The following is an 18,442-nucleotide window of genomic DNA, read 5'->3' on the forward strand; positions in this document are numbered from 1 at the left end:
GATTAAGCTCCTTTCAGAGGTTCTATTTCCAAGCTATCAAAACAGTACTTTTGTTCTCATATTTCGGATACTCTATCCGAATTCGGATTCTTAATTTTTAGTTGGATTTTTCATTAAAAATCAGAACTGAAAAATAGTATGGAAATCCTGATTCAAATTTGCATTTGCAATTCATACAAAATTTGATTCATGATTTTCGATACACATATTTAGATAGATAGATTATCTATATATATAAAACAGGGAGAGAGACAGCCCATACAGAAATGTGCGAACACGCAAAACTCTTCACTGGATCATCCGATTTGCATGCAATTTTTTTTGTTGTGTTCGTCTTCACGCGAAGAATAACACAACGGAGAGATAATTTCGAAAATGTTTTTGTGTAATTTGAAAATTAATTTTTAGTTTTTATTCGCATCAAATAAAAGTCATGGCACCCGATTTCATTTTTTTCTTTTCATTGGAATCACCCAGAGTAGGAAGGCGCCAAAAGCAATCAAGGCTTACTGATGTGCATCCATCTCTCTATAGGAAGTTTTGGCGCCAATTTTCATTGCAAGTGTACTTTTCACGTGGCACCAGTAAAATGGATACTTGGATGTAATTGTTCACCTTCCGTATGGGGTGAAAAAAAAAAGAACGCAATAAGCCGGCATGGAGTATACTTATTTTCGAAAATTGTAATTTTTTCTTCAACATCAAGGCAACTTTAACATGTTTTAAGCTAATTTACCCAAAGCTAGCCGGATTGCCCGGTTTTTCCCGGACTTGACCGGGTAATTGATAAAACAAAGTTTAAAGGGCCCGGTCAAGTCGTCCAGCCCGGTTGTCCGGATTTTGATAAAAAAAAAACCCGAATTTTACGTATTTAGTCATTTCATTTGCCAAATAAAAAAAATCTATTATTAAGTTAATTTTTTTTTAATTTTGCGTACTAAAACGAAATTTGTTGAGCAATTTTTAACATAATAATCATGCACGGTTTCTGGATGCTTTAAATGAGATTCAAAATTGTCGGATTCTTCTAAGGCATCTTCCAAAATTTCTGATGCGTTTCGAAGAAAAAAATTTAGTAAAGTGCTTTTCGTTTTATTTTTTTTTTTTTTTTTTGAGTAGTTTCTGAATTTAGCCCAAATTTGCCTGGTATTGCCCGGATTTTGGATTGACAATTTTGAAATCGAATGCTCGGATATTGTTAGATTTTAAGATAGAATAAATTTGCCTGACCAGGATACGCGCGGGAAAAATTCTGATCTCTTTTATTTACTCCGTTATTTTGTTTTGTTTATTTTCCGGTAGAATGAAAGACTGTCATATTATTCAAGAAAAATATTATTCTACGTATGACTGTGGAAGTTTTGACATATCCAAAACAACTGAACAGATAACAATGAAATATTCCATTACAGAATCTTCTGTTCATATTTATGGTATGACATCAAGAGAACGTATATTTTTTAATTAATAGAAAAAGACAACCATAAATTGATTTACTTGGTTTTTGTAAACGTCAAGGATGTAACGAGTTAGTTCGAGAATAGAATGATATTAACTTTGTAATTCTATGTGAATTTCATCAGAAAACCAAGGAAATGTTAGATACTATCAACTTCTTCCTTTCATACTAAGGTGCTAAAAAACTAAACAAAATTAAGGATATAAATACGGTTGACTTTGTAAAAATGAAATTCATAATTTGATCTAACACTCAGTATCAGAAATCAAGAACAGATAATTGGTTCAATAACATCTTCAAATACAAGAAGCTTGAAAATAAAAATTTTAGTCTCGACGAAAATATGATTCAAGATCCAAAACAGAGATAAAGAAATCTGAATTAGATTTGCAATGACTTTTTTGAATTTCATTTCTGATTTTGAATTCAAGATCTCAAAGTAAAAAAAGATTTCATAACCGTTTGATTTGAAATTGCAGTGAATAAAAATTCCATGTACATACACATATATTGAATGTTCTAATTTTCTTTGTTCAGTGCTTAAGCATCCATTTCTCGATAAACATGATAAAGTTAAAGTCGATATAAAAAAGATGATTTCAAAAATTAAGAGGAGATTATCTGATATTGAAAACATATCAAATGCATGAAAGATAACGAAAAACAGAATGGTATATGAAAATTTGTTGATATTTATATATTTGCAGCATAAAAAAAAATCGCGAAATTTCATACCATGAAAAGTGTTGTGCCATTTCTACAAGTTTGGTACCTATACGATAAAGAAAATTTCAAACATGGTTTTGGCGAAAAAGGAAATACAGTTGATCAAAACTGCTTAAAATGACGACACATTTCAACAAAACACTTTTTGGCACTTATCTTAGGGTTAATAGAAATTGAACATATCGGTATCAAGGATCCTCTGTAAATGAAAAAAAATGTAAAACGGAAGATGCCAGAAGATATTCGCTTTCCAGTTTTGTTGGAAGTCAATCTTCTTCGAAGATTTTTGCCCCTGGAGGTAGGCACAACCATAATATGACAAAAGTATTACGAAAATAGTCAAAAAACTGCGTCGATTCACTCCGTTTGAAGGTAACAATCCAGTTTCATGAGCGTAAATAATTATTTACCTATTTTCTGCTTATTTACATGTTCATTATTTTTGCGAAATTCAAAGGCTTAACGAAGTTTGCCGGGTCAGCTAGTTTTAAATATTCTAATGATAATTACCCTGAATTTTTTATTCTTATTCAGATTCGATGTTTTCAAACTTAAATTTTTTGCAGACAACAAACAAAACAAAGCTTCACAATGGCGATCTTGAATTAAAATTCGTAATCATCATATTTATATTTTCATTTAATTTCATTTCAGTTTAACAAGTCGGATTAAAAATTAAATAATAATGGAATGAGTTCAGATTGAAACAAAAATTAAATGTTGAGCTTAACAGAGTTATTTTCGCACGAAACCAAACCAAGAATTTCCGAAAAATTCCGAGCAATTTTTTAAAGGCTTGCAGGAACCATGTAATTGATTTAAATTTACTATTCCAAACCCCGGATAATATCTGGGCCAATACAGTAAGGAAATAGTGAATAAAAAAAATTGAAATTCAATTATTTTGTGAAAGCATATAAGCAGCGTTCAATTCGTTTAAGACATCCAAAAATAATTTTCGTTTATTTAAATGAAACAAACCAATAAAAAAATCTTTTTTGGACGTAAAAATCAATACTGAATTTGTTCTTTTTGTCTAATTTTCCAAATAATGTGAATAAAACTGGGAAAAATCCGAACAGTTTTCTCCAATTTCCAGGCATTTGGGCAAAAACAGATTTGTATCAAAAATTTCATTGCAAAATCGGAGAAGCCTTGATAAATCCAGACCATTTTGAATGCTTAATCATAATTGAACATATTAAGTTCTTGGTTTTTTAATTCTGAACTGGAATTCAGATTCAGAAAAAAAATTGAAATTCAAAAACAGATTCAAAATTGAAACATGAATTCTGATAAAAAATTCAGATTAAGAATTAATATTCAAAATCTAGATAAGATTAAGATTGTTAATAAGTTATGCACTCAAGACAAAAATGTCCTGATGATTATTTCGTTGAGAATTCAACTCGCAAGAGATAGCAGATTAATAACTTTGATTATTAATTAAATTTCAAAATATATATTTTTTTACTCAAGCTTGTATACAAAACTCAGCTAAGAATCACAAAGATTAAGAAAAATTTAATTTTATTTTTCTAGTGTTGTTTTGTAAAAAAACCTCTTTTTTTTATTTAAAAAAATCACTTATAGAATTTTATTTATGGAAATGATTTTTAAAATATTCCTGATACAGAAAAATGTGCAGGGGATGCAATATTTCCTCGATGTTTTACTAAACTTTATGAATATTTTTAGTTTTTTTCATGTCAAATTCCAAACTTAAATCTTAAACTTGAATAAACCAGAGAAGGTCTGCTCTTATTTTTTCTATTGGAAATTAATTTACTTTTTATAGACGGTTCAAATGTTTAAATTTGCTCAAACTTTTTGATGAGTTTGGTATATTAACCTATTTTATATAAGCATTGAATAACCTTTTTTTTTTTCAAAGAAATCGAATGCTATCTAAAATAAATATTCTCTTCCTCAAATCAAAATCCCTAATCAACCAGACTTTTGAGCAAGTACAAGATAAAAAGTTTTTAAATTCATAATTATTCGCTTTTACACAATAAACTTTAAGAAACAATCTTGGTTTAAGAAGAAAAGCATAAGTGCTACTGTTCTTCATACCCACCCTTTTTTCAAATTGTGGTCCTCAACGCCAATTGCATAAAAAAAAAGAAACTTATGCTTGATTTATCCGTTGAATAATTTTTTGAAAAATGTAAAAAAAATTGACGGTTGCCGATCTTTCAAATTTTAATAAGAAAAACGAGTAGTGGTATATTGTAATTTAAATTGAAATATTTTGAAATTGAATTGAAAGCATCGCATGGAAAGAGAACATCCAAAAGCGAAAAATTAGGCATTTTTATATTGAAAATTTCAATTCAGAAGCCGTGCTCGATGCTTTCATATAAAATTCATGAAAAAGGCGCTTTCAATTCGTTATCGTGTTTCGGTAGCTGAAAACCACTACGAATTTCCACCAGAAAGCTGAACCAGAAGGGAAACTATCGGGTGTGGACAATTTGTGGTTTTGGACCACCATCGCGCGCACACACTTCTCAGTATCGCGTATCTTAATAATAATTCAAAGTTGTAGGTACACGCAGCTGTTTTGTAAATCGTTGTCGATTGGAGTTCCAAGACGATGGACGGACGGACGGACGAAAGAAGTTGTGTGGAGAGTTCTTATTCGGCGGGGAGTTTGGGGGGCTCACAGGACTGGCGTGTGATGAGAATGAATGGTAATTTATGTGCCTTCACCCCCTCTCTTGCTGCATCCGAGGATCACCTCCTGCACATACACGTACATTCTTAGAAAAGAACGACGGCGCGTATGGATCCGTATGGACGTCATTCATGTGCAGTGCAACGGCGAAGGCACTTGTAATGGGTAATAATGGTGCCCCATAGACTTATCGGCGAAGCCGATCACGAATTGGATTTGTGGTGTGCTGCGGGCGCGCATTTACGACGACTCCTTTAGCACACGTTACGTAAGCCGGAGTGCCACAAGTGTAAATATTTTATTATTATAATTACGAGCCCTCCCGCCGGTTCTAGCTCTATGTAGATGGGACATTTAGCAACCTAGCCACAGCTGCGCGAATCTACGCTAGAATGATTGAAAAGCTTCTAAGGGACGTGTTATCTAACTCCGTGAAGCAGGACTATCCGTCTTTAAGCCTCTTATAGGTCGTCTCTCATCGCCGGACCATTCACGATTATTATTTGACTTTACAAATCCCCTTCGACCTACGGTGCTGTTCCATTGAAAGCTAAGCTGACCTGTCGTTAAGCTCATCAGCGCGATTGTTGTTGTTTTCATCGTTGTTAACCAATGTTTGTCCCTTTCATTTGGGGAGGGGATCACGACTTGGATGTGACGATCGATTGGTCTGTAGAATGTTTTCGTTCCTTACATTTGACATTGCTTTGTTGCGGAGGAAGGATTAAACCCCGGAAGCCCGGATGGTGCCTGACGATTGACACATCTCCGTTTGGTTTGTGAGCCCCTGATTATTAGATTTTATCAGCTCATGATCGACACGATTATGTCTTTACCATTGATGGTTGCAACATTCGGTAGCAAAGAACAGTACCTTTATAAGAATATCGTTATAAGGAAAGAGCAACAGGAGGATAAAGGTTTGTCCTCATTGACCGGGAACAAATCTGTAGTTGTTTGACTTTTTCCATGGATTAGGGCTTCCTGAATAAAGGATCAAGTCTCCCCTAACTTCAAAAGTATCGCAATTTTTTTAATCCCACGAAAATGCTTAAGTTTATCTACGTGTCCAAGTATCGTTCTAATTTTAGGAGCATAGAAACTTGAAGTTACACGCTGTCAGAAAATGTAAAAAAGTGCGAGTTGCTAAATTTTCCAAAAAGATATGGTGAAAATAAGAAAAAGGGATCAAGTATCTTCACTCTCCCCTAATGATTTTGTCATGTCTACATATTCTTATTAACACTAGATTTACGGAACCCGATTAGAAGAGAAAATCAAAAATATATCAAAATGAGATATTTTGATATTCAATTTTATCATATCAAGATGAGATATAATTTAGTAGGGGAGAGTGGGGTATCATGGGCCTTTTTTTCTTTGTTTCATAACTTTTTATTTAGAAAGATAAAAAGAAAAAAATTAATGGAAAGGTTTTCCACATTTTTAAGGTATCATTAGGCATTTTTTTTTATTATTTTTTTTATTCATTAATTTCCTGAGTTCTGATTGTTTTAAAATAAGCATTTTTCATTTTATTTTGAAAAACTGGGGAAACGTGGGCCACCAAGTTCAAATTGACTGGATAACGTGCAATGTTTATGAGTTGATCATTTAGTTATTTTAAAGCAATTTCAGATGAGGAAATAAAAAAGAGAGTTCTGTATGATCGAATAGTTCCTAAAACCTGCCTCGCAAACGTTTCGGCAAAATTCCATATAAATGATATATCCTATTAGAAAAGATGGACCATCATTTTTCATAACTCTAAATTTGGCTTAAGAAAACTTAACATATAGTAATAACGCATTTTAAGTTCTGAATGTGTATGAAAACACCTAAATAAAGGTGGCCCAAGATACTCCACAGAATGTGGCCCTTGATTCCCCACAAGTAATGAATTGTAAATTCACATGACAAAACTAAGATCATAAGCGTATCAGCATATTTTTGCATACAATTGCATGCGGATTAGGGTGGCTCAAAATTGTACTACGTCTGGGATTTTGGGGGCTCAAGCTGCAAATGATAGCTAAGGGTATAAGAAACACAGCGACACAGAAAAATGATGTTTAGAGGTCGCACTGGTTCGATTTATGAAAAAATTTCATTTTTTCGACATTTTGTCCTAATAACATTTTCAGATCTTGAAAAAGTATCAAAAATGTGTCTTTAATAATTTTTAATTTTTTTTTCTAATGTAAGTTCTAAACTGAAAACTTATTGCGGTTGTTTTGGACTCTCAATTTGTATGTATGATTTTTTAAACTACGCAAAACTGTGAATTCTGGTAAAAAAAATAATTAAATTAACAAAAAAGTGTACTTTGGATTAAGATTTTTAATCAACATTGATTTCAAAAGATGCGCGACGTTATGATGTGCAACTTTGCAGAATAAAGTGTATAGCTATGACTTGTAGTTTCAAAGTAATTCAAGTTTCACTGTAGAAAAAAGTCACAATTTTCAAATTTTTGCTAAGAATTGCTCTATATTATGCTGTGGATGAGTATCGAGCAATCCAAACTTCTGATATCAAACTTTTTCATCCTTTTTTGACGTCCTTGAATGAGCCAGAACAAGCATGACTAGTTACTAGATTTTAATCTAAATTTTTTTAGTGGTTGTAGCCATTACGCATTCCTCAATCCGTCACCCAAGTATGGGTAACATGACCTTCAATTAATAAAAAAATCTAGAAACTTGGAATGGTTCTTAATGGTGATTTTAGAAAAAATGGATGGAAGGATGAAAAAATCTGATATCAGGAGTTTATTTGGTTCTTAGATTGCTCGAAACTCACCCACAGTAAAATGTAAAGCAATTCTTAGCAAAAATTTGAAAATTGTGACTTTTTGAATTTCTTTGAAATGACAAGTCATAGCTATACACTTTATTCTGCAAAATTGCACATCATAACGTCGCGCATCTTTTGAATTCAATGTTGATTAAAAATCTTAATCCAAAGTACACTTTTTTGTTAATTTTAATTATTTTTTTTTCCAAAAATTCATAGTATTGCGTAATTTAAAAAATCATACATACAAATTGAGAGTAAAAAACAGCAATTTTTAGTTTAAAATTTACATTATAAAGAAAATTAAAAAAATATTAGAGACACATGTTTGAAACTTTTCCAAGATTTGAAAATTTTATAAGGACAGAATGTCAAAAAATGGCTTTTTTCCAAAAATCGAACCAATGCGACTTCTAAACATCATTTTTCTGAGTCGCCGCCATTTAAATATTGTTTCTTACAAATAAAGCTATCATTTGAAGCTTGAGCCCCCAATATTCTAGACATATTACAATTTTGGGCCACCCTTATGCGGATGCAATTTTTCTAGTGCTTGTTTAATTATGTTAGTACATTTTTCCAGGCTAGTTAAATCAAAGAAGCATATGATGCGTACATATGTCAAAAACATTTAGAAAAACATGCTTACGCAAAGCGACGGCGATGGTAGTTGGATTGGGATTTTTATCTCAACCTCAACCTCGAAGAGGTAGAAGTTACCTTTTTGGCTTTTACGAGCGTTCAGTTTGCTATCTCGGTTAAATTCACCTTTTTATTATTTTCCGTGTATACTTATCTCCGCCAATTGAAGTCCTAGAGGGTTACTGTCTTCGGCAAAGTTGCTCAGAATGTCGAATACTATATGAAACATATACAACGGTTTGCAAATCACAGAGTTCGGTTATTGGGAGAATGCTATGCGTTGGGTAGGAAAATGCAGGGGTAGTCTGAAGATGTTTTTCAAACATCTATTCTGAAGGGTCTGAAGTTTTTGATGATGTGACAAGGAGGCTCTTCGCCTTATCAAAATAAGATAGTTCAGATGAGACTGAATAAATGCATAGTAAAACTTTAAAAGAACATGTTGGGGTACTAAATTTATTAATTTCCACAAAACACCGCAAGAGGAGAAATTTTTTTTACTAGGTTCTCTGTGACAACTCCAAGAAAGTGTTTCATCCAAGTAAATTCCTAAGTACTTGAAGTAATTAACTTTCTAAATAACAATTCCATCCATAATTAGGTCGTTATTTGACAGTATTTTTTTTATGTGAAGAACGAAACAACATATATTTGGTTTTTGTATAGTTTAGAGAAAGCAAGTTGTATTTAAAATATGTTGATAGTAACTTCGAATCATTTTCAATTTGTTGAGTTATAACATTCGTTGATGCAGCAAATAATCGAGCTGTGCCTTTAAGTGGTAAATTACAAAGGTCGTTTACATACAACAGATAAAGTAACGGACCAATGTTGCTTCCTTGGGGTACACCAATATCAATGTATCTCAACTTGCTTCTTGTATTTTCGATCGCTACGAATTAATTCTTTTCCGATAAATAACTGCGAAGGATGTGGTTAGTAGCACCTCTTATTCCGTATTCACTCAATTTGGACAATAATATGTCGTGGTTTAGTGTGTCGAAGGATTTTTTATGATCCAAGAACAAAGCACCAACGATATCCTTAGAATCAATTTTTGAAATAATAGAATCAACTAACTCTGTGATAGCAATTAGCGTACTCGATCCAGGTCTGAAACCGTACTGCAATTTGTACTGTATATTTTCCTGATTTAAAAAATTTTTAATTCTATTCATAAGAAGTTTTTCAAAAACTTTGCTAAAAACACTTAAGGTTGAAATTGGACGGTAATTATTTACGTCATGCGGATCACCTGCCTTAAAAATGGGAATAACTTTTGCAACTTTGAGACAATACAATAACAGTAGTAACAATTAGTAGTTTCGATTTTTTTGGTTTATGCTTGCATAATCGATAATCATAACTGACAAAAGAAAAAACAAAAAAAAACAACATTTTTTCGACTTTGTGCAAAACAGTCATCCACAGCTTACCGCAAGCGCCGATGTGGTCTAGCGGATAGGCTGGCGCGAGTCTGGTTTTAGTATGTCAGGCGTACTGGGTTCGATTCCTGGTATCGGCTAGAAATCTTTTGGGTTCAAATCCCATAAGTGGCCGACAGGTAAGATGTGTTTCTTTTTATAACTGACTATATAATAAGAATGTTCAATCAGTTGCAAGCTGGCCAGGTGTTTACACGAATGCCGGAATACCTGTAAGTAAACTAGCCCACCTGATTGACTCGTTCTTCCGAAATATACGTACATCAACACAAATACATTCACTCTATAACAGTTCATACGAAGCCATGGGGTCCGGGTATGGTGTACGCATTGGTGCATTGGAGATTTATCGAACTTAATAATCTAAGAATGCATGTGAGCACATACTTAGGCAGAAACTGCGGTGAATCCGTGCACCCATTGTGGATAACCAACATAACATACATACAATAGTCATCCGCAGCTATCCGCAGCTAGACTCACGTTCTGCAGATAGTATAGATTTCAAACTAAACTGTGATGGTTGTCTCTTGAGACTGCTCAGCCCTGCTCGTTAGATATAGACCAACTTAGGCCAAAAAATTCATTTTTTTCAATAATTACCCATTTTTGCTAATTAAAATAAACCGTGTAACCTTCAAATCAAACCCATTTTAAAATTCAGACAATTACCTTTCCAACGGTGTATAACATTCAAATATTGGACCATTATTCGCTGAGAAAATTGCATTTGTTTAAAATGCATTTTTCTACAATTTTCACACTTTTGCTAGGTCTGATGTCTGTGGCGCAATGAGTTTTCATCACAGACGGCTGAAATTTTGCGAATCTAAGTTTGAATTCTCTGGCTATCAAATGGTATACAAGACACGTCATTCGAAGCAAGTAAATATTTCGATTTTTGATCACCACTTTCCCCATAGTGCACTACTGGTGGGTTCTTATACATCCATACATACATACATTTATTGATGGAAGCTGATTTTGTATGGAATTTCACTTTTACATAAACAGAAAATTTCTTATAATATTTTAAATCCCAATTTTTATCAAAATATCCTAACAGTTGTTCGAGTTCTATCACATTTCACACGGATTTTACAGAAGATAACACTCCATATTTACCAATAAAGTTTCAATACAATAATTCTTCTGAATATGTCAAAACTGGTCCAACAATTTGTTAAAAATTAGATGATAGTTGCATAAAAGTTGGATGGCTTGTGCCATATTTTGAGTTAATTTTGTATGGGAGCCTCCTCCATTTTGCGTGGGAGCGGTTCGAGATACTACCTCCGACAAAGACAGGCAGACAAACAAATACTATATATGCATATATTAATAACAAATTTGTAACAAAGTGTGGGTGTAAATAATAGTTTAGAAATTATGAAATATTATTCTGATAGTCTTTTATTGCAGCTATGGTTGTTTATTTTCCTTGGCATTGATTTTACACCTCCTCGACACCGTACAAGACTGAACTCCAAGGAAAGTCGTTTCATTTTGGGATCGCCCATAAATTGCATCAGATTCATATTTGATGTAGATTGTTGCGGTGAGGAAGAGGCCTAGTGTTCAAGCCATTAGCACAGATATAAACCCGACCGCAAAGCTATTACTCGTAGATACCACCGTTGAAATCCCTTCGAGAAACGAAGATCGCAAACCGGTTCTTTCGAATGGATGGGGCAGAGCATATGGGGACAAGGGATTGCCACGATTGATTGTTTGTACTATTCTTGAAGCAGCTCATCAAACCCTCCAAGACACACACGTTCCCTGGAGCAGCTCATCGAAAGGAATATACCTTACAGATCTTCACCCCACGATTCGCGTTTGGCGAGGCCAAATGTGCTGCACCATTTGGCTGCATACGGGACGGAAACTTTGTTTACAAACATTGCATCCCCCCTTCTCGTTTCAAGTTGAACCTTTGCGGGCAGCAAGTAACACCCGATTGGACGTTCTAGGAGGGAACTCTAGGAGGAGGTACGCATGGGGTTGAGGACGCCCAGGGGATCACTCTCTTGCGCTTACGTTACTGAATCTGTTAGCGTGTGGCGCACGTTCTGCGCGCGTCAAATCGTGAACTTATAGCATTATCGCAGAACTGTTATGATCTAACCCTCGCCTCGGTTAAAGCCTACCAGTATAGGACGTGGGATGCGGGTGGCTAACTGGTTGTTGGAGTCATTTGGAGGGCAAGAAGCGTTAAACGACGACGGAACAAAGAGCCTCGGGTGTTCCTGCAACCGATCACTTGATTCTAGCAGAAGCTGGGTATGTTACTAGCTACCCCGAACAGTATAACACTACTGAGTTGGATATTTGAAGGACCACAGATAATTTACGTACAATTTCAAATATTAAAATTAACCTAGTTCACCCTAATTTAGCATTCTTAATTTTTTTCTCAATTTGAAAAAAAATCCGATTTTTCAAGTAACACTGAAAGATGGAAGAGCGTGACAATATCTTGACACTAGATTTAACCGCACAGCTGAGCCAACAACAGCCGATTCAAAAAGGCATCGGCAAATCGTGACAGCTATCTACAGTTACCACAAACTGTTTCTTGCTGCCCGTAATAATCCTCTTTTCGAAATGGACGATTTGACACCTTTTGGTCATGATCAAGGCGTGATATGGGCATTATGTTGAACTTGAGTCACCTGTGTTGCAAATGAAAAATAAACTAGCTTGGTTGATGCACCGCTTGATGGTTTTAAAAGACTCAAATTTCAAGGACATGTTTGTGCAACTTAACCAAAAACTAGCGGCAGGACCGATGTAAAAATTATTTTTATGAGGTGCTGGAAAATATCCCGTACAGAAAATTCTACCTATATTTAACAAAAAATAAATCGGTTATTCATTACCTTAAGAGTTAGTAAAGAATAACTGACCATAAATCTTTATTTTTGCACCAACGAATTATCAACTCTGAATAAAAAATGTGGAATATCTATTGAATGTTGCAGACGTTACTAACAAACAATTTTTGAAACTCATTTGCTGGTTTTCCATGTTAAAGTTTCCTATACTTATTCTTTTCAAATATTTATATATCAGGAATGCTGATACAAGTTGGATGTGCTATTTAATGATTTCCATTAACAAAAACCAGTCAAAATTAATTTTGACAATTTTAACAATTTTAACAATTTTGGCAATTTTCATAATCCTGACAATTTTGACAATTTTGACAATTTTGACAATTTTGACAATTTTGACAATTTTGACAATTTTGACAATTTTGACAATTTTGACAATTTTGACAATTTTGACAATTTTGACAATTTTGACAATTTTGACAATTTTGACAATTTTGACAATTTTGACAATTTTGACAATTTTGACAATTTGGACAATTTTGACAATTTTGACAATTTTGACAATTTTGACAATTTTTGACAATTTTGACAATTTTGAAAATTTTGACAATTTTGACAATTTTGACAATTTTGACAATTTTGACAATTTTGACAATTTTGACAATTTTGACAATTTTGACAATTTTGACAATTTTGACAATTTTGACAATTTTGACAATTTTGACAATTTTGACAATTTTGACTATTTTGACAATTTTGACAATTTTGACAATTTTGACAATTTTGACAATTTTGACAATTTTGACAATTTTGACAATTTTGACAATTTTGACAATTTTGACAATTTTGACAATTTTGACAATTTTGACAATTTTGACAATTTTGACAATTTTGACAATTTTGAAAATTTTGATAATTTTGACAATTTTGATAATTTTGACAATTTTGACAATTTTGAAAATTTTGACGAGTTTGACAAATTTGACAATTTTGATAATTTGACAATTTTGACAATTTTGACAATTTTGACAAAATTGGCAATTTTGACAATTTTGACAATTTTGACAATTTTGACAATTTTGACAATTTTGACAATTTTGACAATTTTGACAATTTTGACAATTTTGACAATTTTGACCATTTTGACAATTTTGACAATTTTGACAATTTTGACAATTTTGACAATTTTGACAATTTTGAAAATTTTGACGAGTTTGACAATTTTGACAATTTTGACAATTTTGACAATTTTGACAATTTGACAATTTTGACAATTTTGACAATTTTGACAATTTTGACAAATTTGACAAATTTGACATATTTGACAAATTTGACAATTTTGACAACTTTGGCAATTTTTTCAATTTTGACAATTTTGACAATTTTGACAATTTTGACAATTTTGACAATTTTGACAGTTTTGACAATTTTGACAATTTTGACAATTTTGACAATTTTGACAATTTTGACAATTTTGACAATTTTGACAATTTTGACAATTTTGACAATTTTGACAATTTTGACAATTTTGACAATTTTGACAATTTTGACAATTTTGACAATTTTGACAATTTTGACAATTTTGACAAATTTGACAAATTTGACATATTTGACAAATTTGACAATTTTGACAACTTTGGCAATTTTTTCAATTTTGACAATTTTGACAATTTTGACAAATTTGGCAATTTTGACAATTTTGACAATTTTGACAATTTTGACAATTTTGACAATTTTGACCATTTTGACAAAGTTGACAATTTTGAAAAATTTGACAATTTCGACAATTCTGACAATTTTGACAATTTTGACAATTTTGACAATTTTGACAATTTTGACAATTTTGACAATTTTGACAATTTTGACAATTTTGACAATTTTGACAATTTTGACAATTTTGACAATTTTGACAATTTTGACAATTTTGACAATTTTGACAATTTTGACAATTTTGACAATTTTGACAATTTTGACAATTTTGATAATTTTGACAATTTTGACAATTTTGACAATTTTGACAATTTTGACAATTTTGACAATTTTGATATTTTTGACAATTTTGACAATTTTGACAATTTTGACAATTTTGATAATTTTGACAATTTTGATAATTTTGACAATTTTGACAATTTTGAAAATTTTGACGAGTTTGACAAATTTGACAATTTTGATAATTTGACAATTTTGACAATTTTGACAATTTTGACAATATTGACAATTTTGACAATTTTGACAATTTTGACAATTTTGACAATTTTGACAATTTTGACAATTTTGACAATTTTGACAATTTTTACAATTTTGACAATTTTGACAATTTTACAATTTTAAAAATTTTGACGAGTTTGACAATTTTGACAATTTTGACAATTTTGACAATTTGACAATTTTGACAATTTTGACAATTTTGACAATTTTGACAATTTTGACAATTTTGACAATTTTGACAATTTTGACAATTTTGACAATTTTGACAATTTTGACAATTTTGACAAATTTTGACAATTTTGACAATTTTGACAATTTTGACAATTTTGACAATTTTGACAATTTTGACAATTTTGACAATTTTGACAAATTTGACAAATTTGACAATTTTGACAATTTTGACAAATTTGACAAATTTGACAAATTTGACAAATTTGACAATTTTGACAACCTTGGCAATTTTGTCATTTTTGACAAATTTGACAATTTTGACAAATTTGGCAATTTTGACAATTTTGACAATTTTGACAATTTTGACAATTTGGACCATTTTGACAAAGTTGACAATTTTGAAAAATTTGACAATTTTGACAATTCTGACAATTTTGACAATTTTGACAATTTTGACAATTTTGACAATTTTGACAATTTTGACAATTTTGGCACTTTTGACAATTTTGACAATTTTTACAATTTTGACAATTTTGACAAATTTGAAGATTTTGACAATTTTGACAATTTAGACAATTTTGACAATTTTGACAATTTAGACAATTTTGACAATTTTGACAACTATAACAACATTGTCAAAGTGTTGACAATTTTGACAATTTTGACAATGTTGAAAATTTTGACAATTTTGACGAGTTTGACAATTTTGACAATTTTGACAATTTTGACAATTTTGACAATTTGGACAATTTTGACAATTTTGACAATTTTGACAATTTTGACAATTTTGACAATTTTGACAATTTTGACAATTTTGACAATTTTGACAATTTTGACAATTTTGACAATTTTGACAATTTTGACAATTTTGACAATTTTGACAATTTTGACAATTTTGACAATTTTGACAATTTTGACAATTTTGACAATTTTGACAATTTTGACAATTTTGACAATTTTGACAAATATGACAATTTTGACAATTTTGACAATTTTGACAATTTTGACAATTTTGACAATTTTGACAATTTTGACAATTTTGACAATTTTGACAATTTTGATAATTTGACAATTTTGACAATTTTGACAATTTTGATAATTTGACAATTTTGACAATTTTGACAATTTTGACAATTTTGACAATTTTGACAATTTTGACAATTTTGACAATTTTGACAATTTTGACAATTTTGACAATTTTGACAATTTTGACAATTTTGACAATTTTGACATTGTTTACAATTTCGACAATTTTGACAATTTTGCCAATTTTTATAATTTTGACAATTTTGACAATTTTGACAATTTTGAAAATTTTGAAAATTTTGAAAATTTTGACAATTTTGACAATTTTGACAATTTTGACAATTTTGACAATTTTGACAATTTTGACAATTTTGACAATTTTGACAATTTTGACAATTTTTTCTAATTTGACTATTACGACAATTTTGAAAATTTTGACAATTTTGACAATTTTGACAATTTTGACAATTTTGACAATTTTGACAATTTTGACAATTTTGACAATTTTGACAATTTTGACAATTTTGACAATTTTGACAATTTTGACAATTTTGACAATTTTGACAATTTTGACAATTTTGACAATTTTGACAATTTTGACAATTTTGACAATTTTGACAATTTTGACAATTTTGACAATTTTGACAATGTTGACAAATTTGACAAATTTGGCAATTTTGACAAATTTGACAATTTTGACAATTTTGACAATTTTGACAATTTTGACAATTTTGTTAATTTTAACAATTTTGACAATTCTGGCAATTTTGTTAATTTTGTCAATTTTGACAATTTTGACATTTTTGTTAAATTTGTCAAAATTGTTAAAAATTGTATCAATTATTTAAATTGTCAAAATTGTCAAAATTGTCAAAATTGTCAAAATTGTCAAAATTGTCAAAATTGTCAAAATTGTCAAAATTGTCAAAATTGTCAAAATTGTCAAAATTGTCAAAATTGTCAAAATTGTCAAAATTGTCAAAATTGTCAAAATTGTCAAAATTGTCAAAATTGTCAAAATTGTCAAAATTGTCAAAATTGTCAAAATTGTCAAAATTGTCAAAATTGTCAAAATTGTCAAAATTGTCAAAATTGTCAAATTGTCAAAATTGTCAAAATTGTCAAATTTGTCAAAATTGTCAAAATTGTCAATATTGTCAAAATTGTCAAAATTGTCAAAATTGTCAAAATTGTCAAAATTGTCAAAATTGTCAAAATTGTCAAAATTGTCAAAATTGTCAAATTGTCAAAATTGTCAAAATTGTCAAATTTGTCAAAATTGTCAAAATTGTCAAAATTGTCAAAATTGTCAAAATTGTCAAAATTGTCAAAATTGTCAAAATTGTCAAAATTGTCAAAATTGTCAAAATTGTCAAAATTGTCAAAATTGTCAAAATTGTCAAAATTGTCAAAATTGTCAAAATTGTCAAAATTGTCAAAATTGTCAAAATTGTCAAAATTGTCAAAATTGTCAAAATTGTCAAAATTGTCAAAATTGTCAAAATTGTCAAAATTGTCAAAATTGTCAAAATTGTCAAAATTGTCAAAATTGTCAAAATTGTCAAAATTGTCAAAATTGTCAAAATTGTAAAAATTGTAAAAATTGTCAAAATTGTCAAAATTGTCAAAATCGTCAAAATTGTCAAAATTGTCAAAATTGTCAAAATTGTCAAAATTGTAAAATTGTAAAATTGTCAAAATTGTCAAAATTGTCAAAATTGCCAAATTGTCAAAATTGTCAGAATTTTTCAATTTTCACCAATATTAAAAATTGTGTTTTGAGCGCTTAGTTCGAATATTTTTTTTTTAAATATAACCCATTGCATCATCGAAACTCGTGGATATCACGAAGTGTTGCATTTCTTCGACAGTTCCATACTGGCGGTGCCCCACAAAATCGTAACGAGTTAATCTGGTTGGCTTGAACCCGAAGGCCAAATCAATTATAATCGCTTGTTTAGTTATTAAAACTATAGTAATAACAAAAGCCGCACCAGTAACTTTAGCTTCTCGATTCATGCGCCTGGTTGACTGGCTGACTAGAATTAAGCATTATGGTCTCTCCAGTTCATGTTCTGTTCTGGTGTAGGAGGAGGGCTGCCCCGGATCACACTCTACAGAATCGTCCCTGAACATTAGGCCCGCCGGAGAACACGTGCGATTTCCTCATCCAGCCTCTTCCTTCCCTAGAACATTTGGTATCAAATCCCTCGATTCTAAAGCCACGACACAACTCTGTTGCAGATGTAAGTATGTGACATGAGCCAGAGCCAGGGCTTCAGAACCAAATGGGGATTTGCAATTCGTTCCCGTATTTTTTTTTCTCGCGTTGCTGATGCAAGTTCTGGGCAGAATCAACGAACGGGTCAGCTCACAGACAGTCGCTCGATTGCATGACCAACCTCAAAAACAGAGCTGGAGACTATACATATAGATTAAAATCATGCTGTCC

The sequence above is a fragment of the Uranotaenia lowii genome, chromosome 3, assembly GCF_029784155.1.
Source record: "Uranotaenia lowii strain MFRU-FL chromosome 3, ASM2978415v1, whole genome shotgun sequence".
NCBI classification, from domain to species: Eukaryota; Metazoa; Arthropoda; class Insecta; order Diptera; family Culicidae; genus Uranotaenia; species Uranotaenia lowii.